At 46.8% G+C, this 22,634-nt stretch overlaps 1 protein-coding gene across 10 annotated transcripts in view; it reads left to right on the forward strand.

Annotated features, from left to right (window-relative positions):
- Epb41l3 (erythrocyte membrane protein band 4.1-like 3) overlaps positions 1-22,634 on the forward strand; it is a 215,160-nt gene that overhangs the window by 76,537 nt on the left and 115,989 nt on the right. The window contains exon 1 of one of the 10 annotated variants that reach the window (XM_005372627.2): positions 326-399. The exons of 8 other annotated variants lie outside the window; for them this stretch is intronic. The gene's annotated coding sequence lies outside the window, so the exon portion shown is untranslated. Of the gene's footprint in view, positions 1-325; positions 400-1,839; positions 1,931-22,634 lie in introns of those variants that run through there. One more of the 10 variants, XM_005372626.2, reaches the window with a different exon arrangement.

Here is a 22,634-nt window from a genome sequence, read left to right on the forward strand (position 1 = left end):
GGTCTCCGGGACCCCCTCCTCTCTCCCCGCTTGCCCCCCCCTCCCCGCGCCCCGGGGCGGGTTCGCGGCTTCTGCAATGCGGTGGGTGTTGTTACCCAGTAAATTGTAACTGCTCCTCTGCGGCGGCGGGGGCCATCCTGCCGTCTCCCCTTCTAGATTCGCCCATCTGAAGTTTGCTTAGGGTCCCCGGCCTTCGCAGGCCCGGGTTGAAGTTGGGAGGGGACCGTAGCGGAACGACGGAACGGAGAGGGAGCGTGTGGCATTGATCCGGCTGAGGCCGGGCCGGCGCGCCGTGCAGGCCGGGGCTTCGGCTTCTCCGCGCTGGTCCTGCGGAACTGCTCTGCGGATAGCCGGCCTGGCCTTTCTTCCGGCCCAGTGTGGGGTCCCTGAGGCAGCCAGGTGAGCTGGAGTTTCTCTGGGTAGAGCAATCTTCACGCCAGGCGCTGGAAACATTGTTTTTAATTTCGCACGGGTGTTTTAAAGGCCCAAGGACACGAAAATGGTCAAACACTTGTGTGTGGGAGCTGTGAACGTAGCTCAGTGGCAACAGAGGAGCGCATCAAACTTGCATGAATGCCTGGAACCGGAAGGTGGCTTCTGCATTAGCTCAGCAAGATTGCTTTTTTAAATGCATGCTAATTTGGCATCAAAACGCTCCAACTTTTAGCTGGAGTAACAAATGTATTGTAAGGGGAAATGCATTCTAAATTGGAGAAGCGTGACTTCAGTTTCATTTCCGAGGCATTTATGAAGAAGGCAGAGTGCAAAATGCTGTCTCATTGAAAGGAGGGTCCTCTGATGGTTTAGAAAAGCAAAATAATTACATGCACGAGTTACTGCATGAAGTTTGTCGGGCTCGTAAGCTCAGGCGGGTAAGTTTTGCAAAACAGACTGTTTTGTGAATGGTTGATTGGTCACAAGAAAAGTAGCCGCTGTAACTGTAAACCACTTTTAGAGGAAGGATTGAGGAGCTGAGGTCAAAGGTCAGAGTCTCCGTAATGTATTCACGATTTCTAAGTCATTCCTTCTGTGCGAAGGTGCTTTAGGTTAAAAACGGTTTCTGTCAGTTCTTGTATGGTGCTTGGACTTGGGCCAGCTTGGTGTTGAAATGCAAGATCAGGGATTTTTGCAGTTGTATACATGCGTTTTTAAAGTTTTTGCCCAGATGAATTGAGATCACCTGTGTAGCACCAACCCTGTCCTGAGAGAGATGACGTCTGTCATCACCTTGTGACTCTTTTCTGAATTTATTTTATATGAAGTGTGACAAGTATTTTCTCCCATGTCGTAGAACGTGCATTCATCTTTTAAGCGTGTGCGTTAAAAAAGCAACTGAAATGGGTGCGTTAGAATTCATGTTCTTGCCAGTAAACTGGAACTCCAAGATTAGACTGAAAAATAATGTGCTTTCTTTCTGTGGGAATTTGACTGTCACAGAGAGGAGTTTCTTCGGCCCTGAGTGTATGCTGGTCATCCTTAACTCTCCTGGTCTCTCCCAAGTAACCCGTCACAGTTCACTTCTCTGAATGTCGGCTTTACTATGGAAGCTAGGCTGGCGTTGAAAACCACGGCTCACATTCAGCTTTAGGACCACTTCATTTAGAGAGATCCCCAATGGTGCAATTGCAGCATTTCTTTCCTCCACAAGGCTTGCTCGCTGGCTGCTAATTTGTTGGGAATTCGTCAGACACTCTTGGCTTCTGGAGAGCTGTGCTATCATTTGATTCGCTCTGGCTGTAAAGAATTATGTGCTCAGAAGCAAGGACTGGGACGGTGAAGCCATTGCCCTGCCCGGCGTTATGACATCACTATAGCTCAGAGGAAACAAGGGTGGGGCAGGCGAAAACCAGACTGTCTGAGGCGTCTCGCTGGTTTAACTTTGCCTGGTGCCTGAGCGGGTCTCCCTTCTCACGCTGAGCTGCGCCTCAAGGTACTGTTTGGAAGCAGAGGGACTGTGAGCCTGCCCGGGAGGAAGTGTTTCAAAGATCAGGGACCGAGATGTTTCTGGGGGAAAATAGCAGAGACCCCTGAGTATTTTTTTATAAAGGAACATAGTCTAATTTTTAGAGGGCCATTTAAAAGTTATCTAAAGAACTAGAATAATGAGTCAATATTTTTATTTATGCATTAAGTCAATGTGTTTCCTACTATTCATTGTAGTAAAACAGCATCCTTGATAAATTTTTGGTTTAGACCATTAGGGTTGTCTTTTTACAAGTATGTCGTATCTTTAAAGGTACGGTTTATTTTCTGAGTGGGCACTGTTCTTACCTGTTCTTAAGTGATGGGATCGCAGTTGGAAAACATTGTAGCAGCTGGGGATTTCACAAGCAGGGGAGATACTGTAGTGATCCGAGGTCAGCGATTTCCGTTTCCAATTTTTGCTTTACTTGCTAATTGTTCTATAATTTAACATTTTAATCCATGTTTAAAATTCCTGTGCGGAGATGATCAAAGACTTGTTTCACCCAAATTATTGTTGAATAAATTATAAAGGGAAGGCTAGAATTCTGAAAGTGTAAAGGACATTCGATATTTTGGTTTCTGAATTTAGTGTGGTGTGAGGATGAAAAATGAATGACCACAGAGTAGGTGCAGATGCTCATTTTCTTTTTCTGCCTCTTTGCTAAGCTGCCATTCCTTATGCTGAGTGCGTTATATACGGAGCAGCTCCTTGTGGCACTGATTGAACTGGGTGGCTATTCCGGAACACGTTTCTACAGAGGAAAAAAGCGTTTTAAGTAGAAATTAGGTACCAGAACTGCAGATCACTTGGTTGAAATGTCTTCAGTGCTGCATTTTTAGACCTTGAGATGATTGGTTAAATTGCACGCTTTAGAAGTGTAAGCTTCTATTAGTACCAAACCTCTAATTCTTTTGTAATTTGCAGTACAGAGGAAAAGGCTGACAACTTAATTTCTAGATTGCTGACATTTTGATACACTGCTCTTATAGCCCTTCCTTACAAACAAAAGGGGAGGGATATCTGCGCGAGACCAGAACAGTATTTAACCTGCTCCTGAGTGCATTTTCTTTCCAGTTACCCTGGGTGAGCACCCGATGTGGGATAGGAACTTTTTCTTTTGGAATTTTGAACCCACACCAAGTAGAGTTCTAAACCCTTAAATCATCGAATAAATATTTATAGAAGTGAATAAAAGTGAGGCTGTTTGTGATTTTAAAAAAAAGTTGTTGAGGCTTAAGAACTGCTGGTGGATGTAAAAATGAGAACTACCAGGCTCATGTCATTACCTTTACTGGCAGGTTCCTCTTCCTCACAAGCTTGCGGCCCCTGTCTGTAGCTCGTATCGCACGGGTTCCAGGTGTTTTACTGCTTCAGGGAAGCAAATACTGCAAGTGTTAGGAGACGACAAGGAATGGTTTCCGGGACGGGGGCTCTGTAGGGGCTCTGCTTCCTCTCCTGTCCGCTGACTGGTGTCTGGAAGGGCATGGAGGCGTAGAAGAGGAGGAGAGAAAGCGGGTGTGGGGAGGCCAGGGCTGAACTGGACCGGTGCTGGTCCTGGCATTGGGCTGAATGGACAAAATCTCTTTTCCGTCGCAGTTCTCCTCTTTGGGTCAGCTTTGTACATCCTCAAATGAGAAGTGTGTGTATTTTAATGGACCCCATGTTTCATGTCTGAAACATGTTCTTCACACTTGACACCCCGGAATTTGGGGTGAATTTTTACAAGACCGCCGTGTGGCAGAGAAAAGACCAACAGCCTAATTTGAGGGTCGTGACTGTGTGTCAGAAATTGGAGATTCGGGGCCAGCTGATTGGGAGAAAATCCTAGAGACCGTACTGGAGCGCTTGGACACAACGGGGCCTGACGCATGTCCAGGCCAGTGACAGACGCAGCCATAACTGTGAGTGGACTTGCAGTTTTGAAGAGTTGATGTGATTGTTGAAGAATTTGTAGGAAACCTCGGCCACTTTAGTTGGTTTATATTTACTTTACGTATGCAGTGAAACCTAAGGAAGTCTAGAGCAGTGGCGGCAGACCGATGGCGGTATGCCACAGCAGGCGCACAGAGCCCTCCCTGTGGGCCTGGGAGCCCAGTCGCCCAGCATCGCCCCAGCAGCCCTGCATCGGGTAGCAGCGCACAGAGGGGCGGTGTTGGCACTTTGTGACAAATGAGTGGGTTTTCGGTTGTGGTTTGGGTACCTAGTCTCGGATAGGTTCAGCATCACCGGTCTGGAGGTTCTTTAAGTAGCAGAAAATTAAAATTCCAAGCTTCAAACTGCATGAGTCATTGCTTAATTGGCAGAGTGCTGCGTACCGTGGTGTAGTCTCCTACAGCGATGAGGTCGCGGCTTTTGTGAAACGTGGTCGGCAGCTTTCTGTCACTGTCACAGATACCTCAGGTAAGTGACTTAAAGGGAAGAAGTGTTCATTTTGACTCGCAGCTTGGGAGGGTTCAGCCTGCGGTCTTGGGACCTTTGGCCTTGGCCCGTGGCAAGGTGAGGGCACCGTGTTTGGGGTGTGTGGTGGAGACAAGGTGCTCACATTGGGCCCACTTGGAAGCATAAGCAGAGAGGCAGAGAGGAATGGCTGAGGGTCCCAGTATCCCCTCAGGGCCAGCCCCAGGGACCCCAACTCTTCCAGTGAGGCCTGCACCTCCTAAAGGCTCACTGTCCCAATAGTATCATGTTTGGAATTCGCACTTTCAACACTTGGGCCATTAGGGGTCACTTCAGATCCAAACTAAAGAACTTTGCTGCACAGCTTTTTAAAATAAAAACCTGATACTATTGAGTGCTTGTGTACGTGGCCCATTATACACATATGTAGTAGTAGTTATGCTTCTTGATGCATCATTTTATAGGAAACATCTGTTGAATGGCCTTGTTTTCCATCTTGACTTTTCCATCTTGACCATTGGGAGATAGTTGGGTTTGGCAGAGATTAGTTACTGAGAGGCATTCCTGATAGAACATTCCAGAAGTCAGAGGCCCTAAAGCTAGCTGGAATGTAGGCTGTGTGCTGGGCAGTGGTAGCAGAGGAGCCCCAAGAGGAGAGTGCAGCCTGGTTGTAGCTGGTGTTTTGGATGTTTTGGACTCTGCTGTCGAGTGGGGAGCCGAGGGAAGTGATGGAGGAGGAGCTGAGCACAGTGGTGTGTGCCTGGAGTCCCAGCCACATACTCAGAGTGGCAGGAGGGTCATGCATTTGAGGCCCACCTGGCCTACATGGTAAACCCCAGGCCAGGCTGGACAACAGTGCAGAACCCTGTCTCAAAAAAGAAAAAACTACGGTTGAGTAGGGAAGGAGAATGTTTGTTGGCGCTAAGTGCAGCTTGGTGAGCTGGAAGACTGGGGACTGAGAGACAGATGGGCTTTTGTTAATAGACTAATCCAAAAAAATTCAGAAATTGAACATAACAGTTTTTCTTCTCAGTGATTGATATTTTGGCAATTCTCTCCATATATATATTTTTGTGGCATATGTAGCTAGAAAAATATTACTTTTGAACTGTTTGAGGTAGAAAATGAGACATACAGAGACTGAGATTTCCCTTCTTTTATTTTTTCCAGTTAAAATGTCTGTATTTCAGATATTTAAAATAATGCACACTTAACTTTAGAATATATTTGGACAACACTGTAAAACAAAAAGAAGAAATCTCATCATCTGAAAATGTGTACTGTTAGTATTTCTGGCAAGTAGCTTTCCAAAACTTCCTGTCTGAGAGGAAAATCTAGTGCAGTGGATATTGTAGTCGGACAGATTTGGGTTGACCTCCCCAGCAGCTGTTTACTAAGGACGGGACATATCGGGTCTCTTCAGTTCCTAGAGAGTCCCCATGCTGCTTTATAAAATGTTTATAATGCTTATTTCTCTGAGCTTTGAAGATTAAATGGTACAATTCATACAGACACTATACACAATACCTCGTATGCAAGGTGTGGGTAAAGTATATGGTGTGCATTTAAGCACAAATATTTGTTACATAAAAGACATTACCGTTAATCACCCTCGGTTTGAACACACTTATCCCATCGCTCTTGCCTCTTTCTGAAGCAGTTCTGGAGTCCTCTTTTGTGCTATCTTTGGCTGTGCCACTTGGCTGCTTCAGTGTCCCAAATTGATTCCAAAAGTTTGTGTTCCCTGGTCATTTTGACTTTGGGGAAGAGCTAGGAGTTGCATGGTACCAGATCTGGTAAATAAGGTGGATGACAACACAGAATCATGTTTTAATGAGCCTGCCTTTCCCTTGGATGGTAGGTGCAGCAGCATTCACCATTTTTTGTCATACTTTGAAAAGACACTCACGAAAAAGGGCTTCCAGAACTGCTTCAGAAAGCAGCAAGAAGGATGGGACAAGTATGACCGAAATGAGAGGGAAGCACTGTAAGGGGGATTAAAGGCAGTGTGCTTTAACTGCAATACATTTTTTAAATTTAAGGGGCCACCTTAGTTTTTGATCGCCTCTTATCTCCTAAATGCCTGATAAATAGCGATAACATTATTTTGCAATACATGCACATTCATACATAGATCCACACTAGTTTTGTAGATAGATTTCTATCTTAAATACTCCTATGCAAATGTTTTCTTTTTTATGTAACAGTGTGTCTAGGAAGCCTTTTTCTTGTATACAAATCTATACCCACATCATTATTTTTAATGGGAAATAAATATTTTCTTTGAGTCCTGTGCAGTCTTGGGGAAGGGTCGTGACCTTGATGATGACTTGAAGTCTCCTTCTCCAGCCCAGCCTTCCCTCGCTACTCACCGGCCAGAGCCTCATCATTCTCTTTGGGCATCTCCATCAGGACACAGGCACAATTAAAATTTCCAAGGATAATTAGATCCATTTCTCTGCTGTGTGTGAATGTGTATTTAGTTTTAACAAACTAAAGCAGCCAGGCTTTCCCCGTGTATTTTCCGACTTCTGCCTTTTGTGTTAATGTTGTCTCTCCCTAGGGAGCTGCCCTTGCCCAGCTCAGCCCCCTGCTGGGTCCCCAGTGCCCACTGTCCCTCCCAGGCATCTCCTGCAGTTCTCAAGGGGCAGCAGAGGTGCCAGCCTGTACTTGACCTAGACTCCTCAGATTGGGGCTCTGAGCACCAGGGAGCGTTCAGGAGGTGGTACTTGGGCAGCGGGTGCTGGGAGGCCAGAGACAGAGCAAATCAAGCTTCCTTTGGACAAATCTGAGGTCTGGACACTTCCTTTGTCTTCGGAAGCAGAGTGGTAATAGTCAGCCTGAGTGTGCAGATTTCCTGCAGTCTCCGGGGATATGGGCTGCTGTGTTAGCCACAAGCGCCAGGTGCAGCTGGTCTTCTGTTTCCACGGATGCTGGGCCTGCTTCCCTACCTGCCATTTCTGAAGGCGGTACAGGCTGGACTAGTGCTCGAAGGCCCCCATCAGACCCTGCCATCGTCATGCTGTGGATTCCCTGAGCTTAAGGCTGACCTGAGTGTTCCCTTGCTTTGCTGCAGTTTGTACCTGAAGTTACACTGCAGAGATGCAGAGAGTTCTTGTCAGTTTCACTAAAGAGAATTAGTCCCAAAGGGGTTTGGGTGTCAGCTTTCCATCACTGTGACAATACCTGAGACGATCAGCTTATGTAAGAGGCAGGATTTACTGTGGCTCAGAGGTTCAGAGGTTTCAGCCCACAGGCAGTGGGTGGTGTCGCTTTTGGGGCTGTGACGAGGCCAGACCTCTTGGTGAGGACGTGGCAGAGGAAAACTGGTCGCCTCGTGGGGGCTGGGAAGCAAAGAGACAAGGAAGGGCTGGGGTCTCAGTGTCCCCTCCTTCAGCCCCCAGTGACCGAGGGGCCCCCCAGTAGGCCACATTCCCTGAGGCTCCACCCCCCCATAGACCCACGGCAAGGACATAGCCTTCTATACATGAGCTTTTAGGGGACACTTAGGATCCAAACCGTGATGATTTTATCCCATTATAATAGGACAGGGAAGATGGAGTTGACTTATTTGCTAGCTCAAGACATGTGGAAGTCTTAAAATGTAGATAGCAGGAATTCATGGAGAGGACCTGTCTTGTAGAATAAAGAAAACAGAATTAGAGAAGCTACAGATAGCAACAGCTGCTAACCTCGAGCAGGCCAGCTTTGGGCAGCTCACTGCATTTGCAGGACAAACTCCCCAGCTGTGACATGGTAGTTGCTCATGGACAGAGTCTGGAGACTCTCTCACCCGAAGGCTGGAAGTCAGATCTTTATTAGAAGACATCTCGGTTGGTGCGTAATGAGATAGGGACGCAGTACGTGTTTCCCCATTTCAGCTAATGTGTGTTGTTTCTTACTAGAGAACCAGTGTTAGACACTCTGAGAACCCAAAGATGACTCTCAGTGACAGAGTAGAATTTTCTGACAGTCCTCCACAAGCCTCATAATCCCCAAGATGACTTCAGTGAGAATGTAGAATTCTGTCCAGTATGGAACCCCAAATGACAATAACAGATTTGCCAAGAATGAGATACAGTGGTTTGCAGAATTTCATGTGCAGCGGAATTACCTGGGGAGTTTGTTGAGCAGGATTTTTAGAGACCCATCCACAAATCTGCATTTGGTACGTTTGGAGCTGAGCCTAGGCAGCCCGTTTCCAACAGGAACCTCCGTGGCTTCTGACAGGAGTGGACCCTCGGCCACCTTTTGACCTGCAGCGTCTTAAGGACTTGGCTTAATGACTCTCCAGTTTACTGCCTGTGGTCAGGCAAGTATTTAATTTGCACCGTAGATAAATTCTACCAGTGTCTGAGAGAGTGCATCTCATAGAGCAGAGACCCCTGGTCATGGACTTGGGATCCCTGGGTTTCACTTTGGTCCATCACTTGCTAGTTTTTGTTGTCCTAGGTAATTATATAAAAGTTAAAAGGTGAAAGAAGAACGATACATGGTTACTTTCCTTATTATTCATTAGGGAGGATAGTAGTAAAGTAGCCAAATGGTCAGAATGATTAATTAACGATCAAAGTGAAGCCAGGCATGGTGGCCCATGCTGATAATCTCAGCACTCTCAAAGGCAGAGGCAGGAGTATCACAAATGTAAGTGCAGCCTGAGCAACTTAGTGACTTAGTAAGACTTTGTCTCAAAATTTTAAAATATAAATAAAGTAAAACTAAAAGTCAGAGATATAGTTCAAACACCCTGGCTTTAATCCCTAACTGTGGAGAAAATAAAGAATCATGGTACAAGTGTGTATCTCTTAAATAAGCCTGCAGTTGGGGTTAATTTTCTTTCTTTGTGACTGCCTCTCTGAGTAAATATAATTCTGCTGGTCAAAGTCATACTGAGCTACTTGGGCTTCACAGATATTCTCAAGGTATTGTGAGGTTCTTAAGCATGTGAAACAATGATTATGAATGTTGTTTTACTGGCATTACTGTGTTTAGTATGTTAATATAAATTGTGAGTGGTCAGATTACATTCTGACATATTAATTTGCTTTTTTCCCTTATATCTGAGACTCACACCTACATACACTCTCTCTTATACACAGAGGTGTGCATTCACACACACACATGCATATAAGCCTCCTATAGGGCCAACAAAAGTCACCATATATCACATTTGGATCACATCAGTTTTTTAGAACACGATGATGAATTCAAGAGGAAACACCCATCTTCGGCGCCCAATTGACATTTAAACTTCAGAATCCTAATCTTTGCTGACAGAGTGAGCATGCCCCCCGCCCCCCAGCCTCACACACTGGCTGCCCTCCCCTCGCTGAACCTTCCCCAGGTAGCTTCAGACTTGCCAGACTGAAGTCAGAGTGCTTACACACTGAGAAAGGTGTGCGGAGAGATCTTCGATACAGGATATTCCTCATGGAAGTTAAACATCGTCATCACCTCCGCCCAATTTCTGGTGAAATGCTATGTTCCGTGTATTAGTTGTGTCCATTTAACAGCCCGTCCGCTACGTCTGCACACTCCTAAGAGTTGGGTTTAACTTGATGATTTCCTTGCCCAACGCTTCTCCTGAGTAGAACCGTAAAATGTCTTTTGGGGTCGTATGAGCACACTCACAGGCTGTGCTGCCGGTCTGATAAAGATGCGTTCTCTACTCCTTGTGATAGAGAGCTTTTCCCGGTCCTCATCACAGCCCGGGAAGTTATGTTTGTAATCCCTTGAAAAGTTATTGGAACCCTAGCAGGCTAATTCCAATCTACGACTTCCAGAGCAACCCATGGCGAGAAGAGTAACCTGCATCACACAGCTGAGGTAGTAGCTAATGTGTTGGGGTCGGTGCTTCAGCTCTGATGTGTAATATTTGAAGCCCCAGGAAGTCATAGCCTCTACCCCAAGGTGGGATCCCAGCCAACAGCATGGGGCACTGGCTCACACGTCCCGCTTCATCCCAGCTCACCCGTGGGAACAACGGGGGTCCAGGGAAACACGCCTGCCTTCTCCAACTACTGCCATGATCACCTCAGCTGGACAGACATGTGTTGCTTAAAGCTAAGTGAAGGGACAAGGAAAAGTCCCAGCCAGCTCTGTACGTGTCAGTACGTGGAAATAGGGTCAGGCTCAGCCAAAATGGAGGCAATTGCTCCTCTTTCAAGGAGAGTCACCCAGGTGTCCTCCACACTTAGCAGATGTTGTACTGTCTCTGAAGATAAATCCAGGCCAGTTTTGGAATTATTTGGTCTCCAAATGACTCTAGTTCAAGTGCTCCTCATCCTAAAGAGACAAGCGCGTCAAAACAGACCATGGCACCCTCTGACCCAGCTTCGCCTCAGGCTTATCGCCCGTTTCTTCTCCACTCCTGGCGGGAGCCAGGCTGTGTGAAACTATGATTCGTGCAGGCAGGACAGTGGCTGGGCCGCAGTGATAATCAAAATAAAAAGCATTCGTGAAGACACGCGTTCTCACTGCAAAACCTGCTGCGGGCTTGTGCCAAAACTGCGGACACTTAGAGCCTTTTGAAGGGTTGCTCCTCTCTCTGTTTGCTTATCCACGAATGCTTTGGGAATGCTGACTGCATACCTGGTACCTCGCGTGGTGCTTGGAGGATTGCAGCAATGAACAGGACAGATCAGACTCGGCTTCTTTGGAAACTTTATTTTAAACAAGGAGATGAGCAATAAACAAATAATACGATTTGAAATAGCAAAGAGCACTCCGAGGTGGACCGGGTCCCAGTGGCTTTGGCTGTAGAGAACTTCTTTAGGTACAGTCATTTGAGGGATTGTACTAGCTATTTTCCCACCGCTCAGACAAAATACCCAATGCTCACAGCTTAAAGGAGGAGAGGGTGGGGACCATGTCTTCAGTCATCTCTGCCTGGGAACTTGGCACATGCCTGTACAGAGCTGTCCCTTCTCAGCCACTGAATATGTACCTTACACTTTGCCTTCCTTTGTGATTTTGCTTTGATTTAAATATAATCCTCTGCTCTGTCGTGTAAATTTATTTTCTTCTACTGTTTCACTTGGGAGTGGACTTGGTGTGTAGTTGAAGCTTTCAGAGCCAATAATCATTTCCCAAAGTTTGTACTTAGGCTGGAATTCATACTTTCCTAATCTTTTTCTTTAAAAAGGTCCTCTAACTTGGTGACATCTCTAGAGCTCTAGTGAGGTCAGTGTGCAGCATGTGACCCTGTACCCACGCACCTCCTCTTGAGGTGTCTCCTAGACTCAGAAGTGTCCAGAGCGTGAATGTGTTTGTGACTTGACTATAACACGTCATGAAATGTGCATTGGTCCCCAAAAGTGCAGAACACATTTCCGCTGCCCACAGAACTCATCTAGAGATGCAGGGGCATAATCGATGGGAAGATGCCCCTTGAACTCCAGAGATGCCCAGTCCTTGGCAGGGAGGCGGGGCCCCTCTGCTTGCTTCATTCTCTGCCCCTGCTCTCTGAGGCTTCATCTGTCCTTGTAGCCCTGTCGCTTTTACCCCAGCAGGGGGAAGGTGAGCTGGTTCCACCTCCCTGGCTCAGTGATGAGCAGATCCTCCTTAGCCATCGCAGCTCACAGGAAACAGCCCAAGGGAGCGCTGCTCCTCTTGAGGCTTGGGGGGGCAGGGTGTAGCTGGAGAGCAGGGCCCCGTGCCCTACTCACACCTGAAGGATGGGCCAGGTGGATCTGGGGCGGGCTGGAGGGCTGGGATTCAGGGTGGCTAAGTGGCAGAGAGAGAGGCCCAGAGGGAGCTCGGTGAGGATGGAAATTTCCTGTGACGGAGGAGCTGGCCAGGCCCAGGGGACAGTGGGGAGAAGCAGAGCGCAGTGGAGCTGGCACACGTCCCTAGGGTGAGAGGGAGCCCAGGAAGGCCCAGCCTGACTGCATGATGCGGCTGGGTGCACCTTTTCAAACGGTAATGCGGCTCCGAGCCATCTAGGGAATTCAGTGTTTGAGGAGACAGTGTATCGCTGTGGATACAGCAACTGTTTTCATATCCTTTGTTGATGGACAGATGAGTGAATCGGTGAACACAGGGACACATCCTGGCTCAGCGGTAGGCAGCGTTGCTTTGTGGGCAAATGCTGCTTCTCAAAAACATCAATAATTTTTTTAAAAGAAATCACATTTATTACCAGCGAAGGTCATTCCCTGGAGCAACCCGTGCGGAGTGCTTCGTGGGGAGGAAGCGCTCGGCACATGGTGGCAGTCACCGTCCGGGGGAGCCGAGGGTGGCGGAGTTGAGGGAATTCTGGCAGCGCTGAGGGTGAGAGAGAGGAGTGCTTTGGAAAACGCTCAGGAGGTGGGGTCTGGAGACTTGGCTGGGTGTGGAGAGGGGGGCGGACTGCACTTGCTGTGCCCCGAGCTCCGTCCCAGAGGGGTGTGGGCTGGGGCTGTTTCTGAGGCTGTGGGCCGGGGCCCTGGCCCTGTGGTCACATTGAGCAGGCTCGCATCCAACGCACCAGTGAAGGAGAGGACAGTGATGGAGGCAGGAGCAGCATTAGTGACCGCAGCCGCGCCAGAAGGGCAGAGGAGGAGTGCGAGAAACTGCCTTCAGGGGGCTGGCCAGGGCTCCAAACTTCAGTGACTGTGGGCTTCTTGGCGTCACTCCAGGGGTCTGGGTGGGACACTGGCAAGAACTGGCAGTGAGAGTCTCTGCAGACCTTGCCTCTGTTTCAGAGAGAGGTGCGATACGCACAACATACCCGAGGCTAATACTCCTTGCATTTCTAGTTCTTAGACCCACGCTCCTTTAGTGATTAACAGGCCTGCTGACCCAAAGCGCTGAGGTCTTGAAGGAGACAGAGATAAGATGAAGGCAGAGGTGCCACGTGTTGTCTTTTTGTAGTTGTCCCCAGGCCGCTGCAGGCCCAGCCTTGATCTCTGGCATGATGTCCGTGGGGGTCACAAGTTGTCCTCACATTCCCTTGGGACAGACAAGAAGGGGTGATGCCCAGTCGATTTCTCTCGACAAGACAGAGAGGTGCCGCTTCAGAGACAGAGACTGAGGATCGTCCACATGGGAAGATGAGGAAGGCTGTGGAAGACGAGGCAGGCTGTGGAAGATGAGGAAGGCTGTGGAAGATGAGGAAGGCTGTGGAAGATGAGGAAGGCCGTGGAAGATGAGGAAGGCTGTGGAAGATGGGGCCACCAGAGAAAAGGCAGAGGGAAATGAACCTATAAGGGAGAAAAGTTAGAAGAGAACAAGTTGAAAGAAGTCACAGGACAGGCTGGGCGTGGCAACACATGTCTATAATCCCAGCACTCAGGAGACTGAAGCAGGAGGATTGCCACAAGTTTGAGATCAGCTAAGGCTACATAGTAAGTTCAACACCAGCCCAAACTACATAGCGAGACCCTGTCTCAAAAAGCAAAAGAAAACCAAAACAGTCGCAGGGAGCTCTGGTTCCAGAAACTGTTCAGGTTCCAGCGGTGAGAGGCTTCCATGATGGCCGCCCTCACAGTGGCCTGGGGAGGGAGCAGCACCTGTTTCCCAAGCGTGGCACCGGCGCCCCCCACTCCTTTGCCTGCACTGAGCCTGCAGTTTCCTCCCACCTTCACTCCTGGGCAGGGCATCTGTGAGCAGTGAGTGCCCCCTCCCAGGGCTAAAGGCACCGAGCTCTGTTCTAGACAGAGTATTTTCTTGATGGTCGGATGGCTGTCCTGTAGAGAGAAACTGAATTTGTATCGAGTCCCTGGTTCAAGGGAGAGTTCTTAGCCTTTTTTGTTGGTGTTTTGCTGTTGGCTTTTCAGTGTTCGCCCAGATGGACCCAGCGCTCAGGCTTGTGGTGTTCGGGCTGACCCGCTAAAGTATCCGTTTGCACATGATAGGAGGGGCCTGCCTCCGAGATGGGGGGAAGACAGGGTCAGTGACCTCCACAGGTTTAGAAGCCTTTCATTTCCCACCCGCTTGATCTCAGCTTGGACAGGGGCTGCTGCAGCCAGCTCAGGAGCAAGGGCGAGCCAGGGCAGGGCTGCCTGAAAGCTCCCAGGAAAACCAGAGCTCTGCCAGCCCCACCCTGCTGGAGGGGGCGGGAGAGGGGACGAGAAAAGGACGGAAGATGTGTTGTGTACACGTATCAGCTCACACAGGCCATGCACACACTGTGTAGTGTAAATAGGTACTAATAAAAAAAAAGGTGTCCTTGTCATCCCCCGGTGTGTGTGTGCACATGCGTGCGTGCGTGCGTGCGTGCGCGTTGAAGAGCACAGGGGACATGGCTGAGAACGTCTCCTATGTAGATAGGGGCTGTTCAGCTGAACGTCGTCAGCACGGACTTGCCGCATTTTCTTTCCTGCGGCTCCTTTGTGCCGCTCATAGGCATAGGAAGAGTCGTGGCGTCTCTTCATTCCCGTAATTTGCTCTCTTTCTCCTCAGGAGAAGTGAAGGGGTTCTGTGAGTGGGGACTGTTCCTGCTGAGCAGAGCCATCGGTGATGCCCGTTCCTCAAAGACCAGCGTCAGTCGAGGACGGCTGAAAAGCCAAGAGGCGTGCTGAGATGGGGTTGAAATGAGGCTGAGAAAATTTTTAGAGTAGAGTGAAATAGTTCTGGTACACAAAGAAATGGAATGAAAATGTAATGACTGCCTCCATCCTGGACATTTAGCTGAAGAAGTCACCAGGATCACAGGACTGCTGCCAGCTGCCACCTTGTGAATTTTGTGTTTCTTCCACATGGCTGTTTATAGTATCGTCTGCAACGTTGTTTCTATGCTCGAAGGTCTTCACCAACACGGGGTGTGTCCTTTAGCCTGCTCCTCCGCTTAGCAGTAGGACTGGGATCCCTCTGGGTTGATGCCCTCCGTGTCCAATGGTATGTTTTCCTTATTCACTAATAATAATGGACACCTCAGCCACAGCTGCCGGCTTCTCCCGGAGCTTCTCCCTAAGCTAGGGGCACACGTCTGCATGAGGGACGCTGGACTTGCCAGCCCCTTGGCCTGGAGCTTGCTGCCTTGGCAAAAGTGCCCGGCTGGCTTCTCTCCCTCCCAGCATCCCCAGCGCACACACCTACCCCTTCCCTGCTTGCCTTCTGTGTTGTTATTCATATTTTCATTATTGTATCTCCTCCAACCAGATTATCATGTACATGGGGACAGGAGCGACTCCGGCTCATAGAACAGTGCTTAGCACTTAGTAGTTGCTCAGTAAGTATTTGTTTTCGTTTGTTTATCACTGAGCCTTTCAGTTTTGTTTAGGATTCTAAACAGCGCTGGAATTCAAACCTAGGGCTTTGTAAATGCTAAGCAAAGCACAGGTTGTACCACAGAGCTATAGCCCCAGCCCTTAGTAAGTATTTAAATGAAGGAGTAGCCTGGAATAGACTGTGACATAATTCCATAAACGCATGAGGGAAAATCCTCCGTCAGACTTTAACATTTTGCCTAGCAGGTAACGGTTTTGTTAAAAATGATTTGACTTTTCACCTGTAAATCTGACCTTAGGGCGTAAGGCTGCAGGTGAGAAGAGTGCAGGTACACGACCCGCAGGACCTTGCTGGCCCCGGGACATCAGCATGGCCCAGCAGACAGGCTTCCCTGGGTGACAGTGTCCCCGTCACTTTCAGTTCCCTTGGCCGAGGGACCCTATCTGCTTGTTAGTAGGTGATGCCCCCTCCCTAAGCATTAACACTTCTGCGTGGCTAATACTTTCCCTGTGTGCGGTCTGGCCTGCCCTGCCCTCCTCTCCCAATTCCAGCTGTCTCAGGTCAGTGGGTTTCTTTTCTTACCAATGAATATTCCATCGTCTTGTAATTTGGAAAATAACGTGTATACCTTTTGTTTTCACCCCTGTCTTCAATGCTGGGAAAACCAAAGTGCAATGGGTTTTTAATTCTGAGCTCTTCAGTTAAGCACTAAGTAAATGAGAGTTTGCCTGGGCATGCCTTCTAATTGAAGAAAAATGAATGGTAATTTTTTATTGGGGCCGTAATAGGAAGTTACTCTGAATTATGAAGATAGATGTTTGTATTTCCTTATGATAAAATCACTTGTAACTTAAAGAGTTGCTCATCGAAAACAAATTTTTTTTATGACCTTATTTTTATTTCTTTTGAGGAAATTAAAATTAAGTCTAAATCTAAGTCTGTTATCTGGATTTCAGTAGGGCAGAGAGCTGGAATTTAGCTCTAGGTGCTCAGCATACACTAACGAAATTGAATAATCTTTCTTTGTTGTGAAACTTGTGTTTCTTTCTCTTTGATGGCTACCATAGCTTGTTCCTGCATGAAGGTTCATGCTTGGTGCAATGATTTGAATGTGTCCAGTGGATAAAGGGAAGTTAATTGAGTGGATGGATGTCAGCTTAGATGCTCCCAAAGGTGTGGGAGGCCCGGGCTGTGTCACCTCGGTGACGATCCACAGGAATAGGTCTCAGCTTCTACACAGCTGCTTGCCCTCTCACTTTGTGTCTGACCTTGCTGATGGTAGGACATCTGCTGAGCACCATGGCTCAACTAGAGGTCACTGTCCCTTAGCTCAGACACTCAGGATTCTGTCTCAGGCCTTCTTTCTTAAGAGTCTACAATGACATAGGTACTTATTTTTGTAGCTTTCCATAAAACTGAATTTCTTTGTAGACCTGCTTATGTCTTAGTGACCTTTTTATCTGACACTGAAAAGAGGGAAATTGAAAAATATTTCAGTAGAGATGCCCACATCATTTCTGTCCTGGGTACCTCCTGTTCTTCCTACAGAAGGTATCTTTGTAGATGCAGGCACAGTACTAAGGCCCCTGCGATAGTGCCTGGGGCTTGGGGAGGGTTTTCAATAGTGGAGGAGAAGATGTCAATGTAGAAATTCTTTAGTAACTGAAGATTTGGGAGGCCTGCACCCCTAAATAGTTCTTCTCAGATTTTTAAATTATAAGACCATATTGTAAATCTTTTTTATATGTTTTGTATTGTTACCTATTACATATGATATTTACTAATCATGTATGTACATTCTAAGTATATGCACATACTACATATTATAATCAATGGAGATTGGATCAAATGTGTAATATATATAATGACCACATTGAATTCCAAGCTCAGTTGCTTTTTCTAACAGTGCAACACTAGGCAGTTTCTTCTGTGTCTCGAATCTCTGTTTCATCCCATGTAAAGTAGAGGTAGCAAAACTAGCCTCACTGGCTTTGTACGGAATTTATGTTTGTGTGTAACGTGGGAACTTAGGTGAAGTGGACCACACTGTGCCTCCGTGTTGTCGTTACTGTTACTAAGACTTTATGGTGTTTCAAATGCCAGGCCAAGGGGCACTGATGGTCCATGGGAGTATTTTCTGGAGCCGTGGCTTTTCATGGGGATAACTTCTCATTGCTTTGGTAGTCTGGCCTGACACGGAGCAGCTCGGAACAGGCGAGATTGTGTTTTAGCAAAGTGAAATCCCTGCAGTCGCTAGAGCTGCCTCGTCTCCTGGAGATGAGCAGTAGAGATGGCTGGAAAGGTGGTTTTCATTTCTATGGCAGGAAGGCAGCTGCTAGCCGTGTAGGGGAGTAGTGAAGAGCCAGGCCAATTACTAAGGATGTGACTGCAGGGAAGCTAAATAGCATCTTTATCCCTCAGGTTCTTCAACTGGAAATAACAATACGCATTCCATAGATTTGTGTGAGAGTTTACTGAGTTGGTATTTGTAGGCTCACACATATATACACATACAAATATATATTTATACAAATCATGTCCATATAAATATGCATTCAAATATCCACTTGTGGGGAGCTATAAAGATACATATACACACACGTACCTTTTTTTGGTACCAGGAATTGAACTCAGGACCTCATGCTTGCCAGGCAGATGCTGTGCCACTAAGCTATGTCCCTGGCCATACTTTTTTTTTAAAGAAAACGCTTTTGGTACCAGAAAAAGTAGGAAGGACAGCTGTTCTTGGACAATTAAAAACTTTGGTTAACAAGCTTATACCAAAAATTTAAAAGTTGAGCAAGTTTAAGTGAAGAAAACTTACATTGTATTTGGGAACAAGATTATACATTATTTATTTGTGCCAGATTTATTGTATTGACCTGTTTCTGATTTGAAGTGTTGGCTTATTGGTTCATCCGCCAAAGCCTTCAAGGTTAGAGGGCAGAGAAAAGGGTTTAGAACGGGCTGACTGGGAGGGAGGAACCGAAGGAGGACCTGGGGCGTCAAGGGACGTGAAGGGTTTCAGAGCTGCTCTCCTCAGTGCCGCGTCCGATGTCACTGAGGGTCCTTGATGTCAGCCGGACGTGTGGGGTGCACCCGTGACCCCAGCTCTGGGGGGCGGGGCGGGAGGGTCACAAGTTTGGGCCCAGTCTGGGCAGTTTAGCAAGGTAGAGAGTCCTTGTTTTAAAATATAAAAAAGGCTGGGAATGTAGCTCAGTGCAAGGGCCCTGGGCGTGATCTCCAGAAACGCGAAATAAAATGAAATGAAATAATAAAATAAAAGTCACTTTACCAGCTTGCAAATCTCAGAAGCATGGCACGCGCTGTCCCCCGGCATCCGTGGCCTTGGAAGCTGAGAGTGGCAGGTGTCCGTGCTCAGGGAAGGTTTCCCTAGCACGTACTGGTGTTCTGTGGCCTTGTCTGCTAACCCGTGCTATTTCTGGTATGGGGTCTTTGTTAGTTCTCTTCCACTTTTACAATATGGTGTATTTATACTTTGACTTATGGTAATTTTAGCAAAATTGGAACTCATCTGCTGCCTTGTCCCTCTTGCTTTACTTTACTTTCATCATTTAAGATACCCTCTCCCCACTGAGGATGGCTTTTAATTGCACTTCGTTCTTTTTTGCCTCATTAACATAGACATTGGTCAGAAACTAGAGGCCTAGCTGTGTGGAAGCTGGGGGAATAGCAGGCTTTGAACTCATGAAATTTTGTGAGTTCATGACTGCTGACTACACCTGGGTACTTTAAAGTCAAGGCTAGGAAGAGTTGAAACTTACTGGCTCTGAAGTTAGTCTTTTGCGTATACCTTGAATAAGAAATACCTTCATTTGGATCATGATTTGTATCTGCAGATATTTATTGATTATGTTATTATAATGCAACTGAAAATCTGTTCGAATGGCGTAAACCTTTTACTGGTAAACCACTTCTTGAGATACATTGTTTGGTAGTCTTTGATTGTCTTCTTGCTATAAGTTACAATTTTCAGTTAGCACTGTATGTTGTGATTAAGGTTTTCATGGCTATTGTTGATACTTCAAGTTTCAGTATGTGGTGACTGTGTTAATCACAGAGATATTCTGGGTGATAGCTGAAGTAGTTATTTTATATCCATTCACGTAGGCACCAATTTTTTTTTTTTTGGTGCCGGAAATAGAACTCAGGACCTTGCGCTTGCCAGGCAGGTGCTTATGCTGCTGAGCTATATCCCCAGCTACCAAATATTTCTTGAGTATCTGTTATGCTGGAAATTTTCCTATGTAGCCTGTGAACCAAAAGCAAAAAGTTTCTGCCTATGCAGGGCTTATATTTTTCCTACAACATCTACGTGAGATAAGAATTACCTTCTTGGCTTACTAAGGAGGAAACTAAAGCTTTGACAGTTCAGTGACTTCTCCAGCAACATATGCAGAGTAAACACAGATTTGGAATTTGAACCTAGGACTTGAAGTTCCAGAGCCCTTTTGCCGTTCTCAGTTCTGTACCCACTTAAACTACAGACTGTTCCTCTGATGAGAATCTTACTCCTTAGCCGGCCATCCTACTCATTGCAATGCTGATCCTCCGCAAATGACTGAATATTGGTAACGTACACACCCGTGATTTGGTCTTACACAGGATAACATTTGGGATTAATGAGATGAGCTGAACGTTAGCCTCATATAGACTCAAATGTTAATCTTCAGGCAGCCACCAGTATTTATGTACCGCTCATGCAAGGAAAAGCTGAAATGAAATCTAGAGTGCTGGTTTTTGTGTGTTTAGAGGAGTGCCTTAATGAGCTGTACTCACTGTTAGCCAACATTTTAAAACAGGGCTTAAAAAACAAATAATTTTCTGGTGGTTTCTATATTGAGCCCGTTACTGAAAATACTTACCTTGGAAAGATAAAATGGAAACACCACTTACAGGTGGTTTCCTATACTGTTAAAATCTTACCTCATTTCGGACTCATTTCTTATTTTAACCAGAGGTGAAGATTAACACTGAAGTTAACATTGATAATTATTCATGATGTTCTATTTTTAGTAGCCGAGCAGTGTGTAGGCTATGGGGAACGTCACTTTCTGCATTTTTAAAGCCATGTATTACTGAGTTTATGCTTTGGCAAAGTATTCATGCATGAGAAATAGTGCGCGTTCCTGAGAGTGTCTTGTATGAAAATGGCAAGGCTCTTTTGGAGGGTATCTGATTCTGTTCTTTTTTACAGGTAATAAAGGGGAAGTTCAGGGTGACCAGAGCCCTGCTCAAGGCTCTAGTCTTAGAGGTGGGAGGGAGACCTCCCTGCCCTATCGGTGTTTTTTGGTGATTAAATGGGCCAGTTGTGACATCAGGGGTTGGATTAGATAACTTCTTTTTATTCTGTGGTTGTTCCTTTTTCTATTGTGTTTTTATTGTAGTATAGATGCTCTAGTTTAATCCTCCTTATCTCAGGAAGTAGGGAAAGGAGAATATGGGTGATACTATCGCCAAGAAAAAAGACCAAAATTAACCATTGCCACATTTTCTCCTGGTGTTTATCCAAATACCAGATGGCAGCAAATGTGCTGTCCCTTTTGGAAGTGGAGGTCTGTGCAACATGATTCATGAAATGATGCTTTAGAATATTACTACCTGTGTTATTATATCAACCGTATTTCACATACCAGCTTAACACAATAACAGCCCTGTGGAAAACACGTCATTGGACTTTAGCACCTCCTAACCACAGCATCGCACCTGACAGGGGAAGTTCTTGCACCCTTGCCCTGGTCCCTTCCTCTCTAAAATGAGGCAGGCAGTGTGATTGCTGGCTAGATTAATACTCTGGCTCAGAAAAATGCCCAACTTATTTGACTCAGAAATAAATCCAGTGACCTAATTTATATATTTGGCCTTGATTATTTTCTCCTGGGTTGGAAGCATATTTCTTCAGGAGCATCCCTTCTGTGACATCTTTGAAACCTGAAATCGTTGTCAGTTACTATCTATTATTATTTGTTGGTCTGGTGAAGCCCAGCTATGGCTTGGGAAGCTTAACCAAGTACCAAGGGCCAGATCCTTGCCTTGCTTCAAAAGGCAGGACAATCTCACGACTGAGAATCTCTTGCTGCTTTAAACTTTGCAGACATTTGAGGCTTGGGTAGTGCTACATAAACAATCATATTCCTCTTCCTTGTGAGTCCCCTGAAAAGTGTGGATAAGAAGCCAAGGGAGGAAAACTGATAAGGAACTACTCAGCTGAACCACTTCCGGTGCAGGGAAGCAATGTGCAGTGCCTGTGTGTTGGATGGACCAGGGCTTGCCTGGCAGCTGTAAGGAGGTCATGTCCTCGCTGGCTGAGGCACTACCGGAAGCATCCCCGACACGCTGCTCTGCAGAGCCCCTCAGGGCCCCCGGCTGGCGGCTTCAGCACCTTCTTTGGAAAAAGGACCTTGGAGAAGCTTCTGAGGTCCACGCTCTGGAAACACAGTTGGTGTTTGATTTGGTGCTGTTTCCCTCGGGGATCGGGGGCAACGTGGCCGTGTCCGTCCGCAGCTGAGATGCGGGACAGGTGGAACAGACCAGAAGAGGGAAGAGTTTCATCCTCTTTGGTTTCTCCTGGTGCTAGATCTGTGCATTATGCATCTTAGCACCACCACACGCCCTTCTGCCCCTGTGCCGTGAGCAGCGCCGCGCGCGGTCCCAGACTCTGAGGGCATCTGGCTGGAAGTGCAGAATCTTTCCTTCACCACAGGAGCTCACGGGGTTTATCCTTACTTTTTCAGTCATTGTTTTCCTCTCTCAAAGCTTCCCACAAACCCTTTTCCCTGTAATTTCTCTCTCTTGTCAGCCCTATAATTTTATCGTAATAATTCACTGCAGGATGTCACTCGACACAGTATCTACTGCACAAACAGATCGCCCGCTAATTTGCCAAACAAATGGGTTCAAACACTTTTTAGTAAGTTTCTGCTTATTTGTATTAAATGTTAAGGGATTTGTAGCTAAAGAAAGAGCCAGGTTCTTCATTTTAATACTCCTTTTTCCTGCACGGGTGTGTTCATGTAAAGGGTCGTGGTTTGCAGTTCTGTTGCTGATCAGCAGGGGAATGGGAGGGACCTGAGGAGAGGATGAATGGCGGGAATGTCAT

This window comes from Chinchilla lanigera, unplaced genomic scaffold (assembly GCF_000276665.1).
Source record: "Chinchilla lanigera isolate Chin_1 unplaced genomic scaffold, ChiLan1.0 scaffold00001, whole genome shotgun sequence".
Lineage (NCBI taxonomy): Eukaryota > Metazoa > Chordata > Mammalia > Rodentia > Chinchillidae > Chinchilla > Chinchilla lanigera.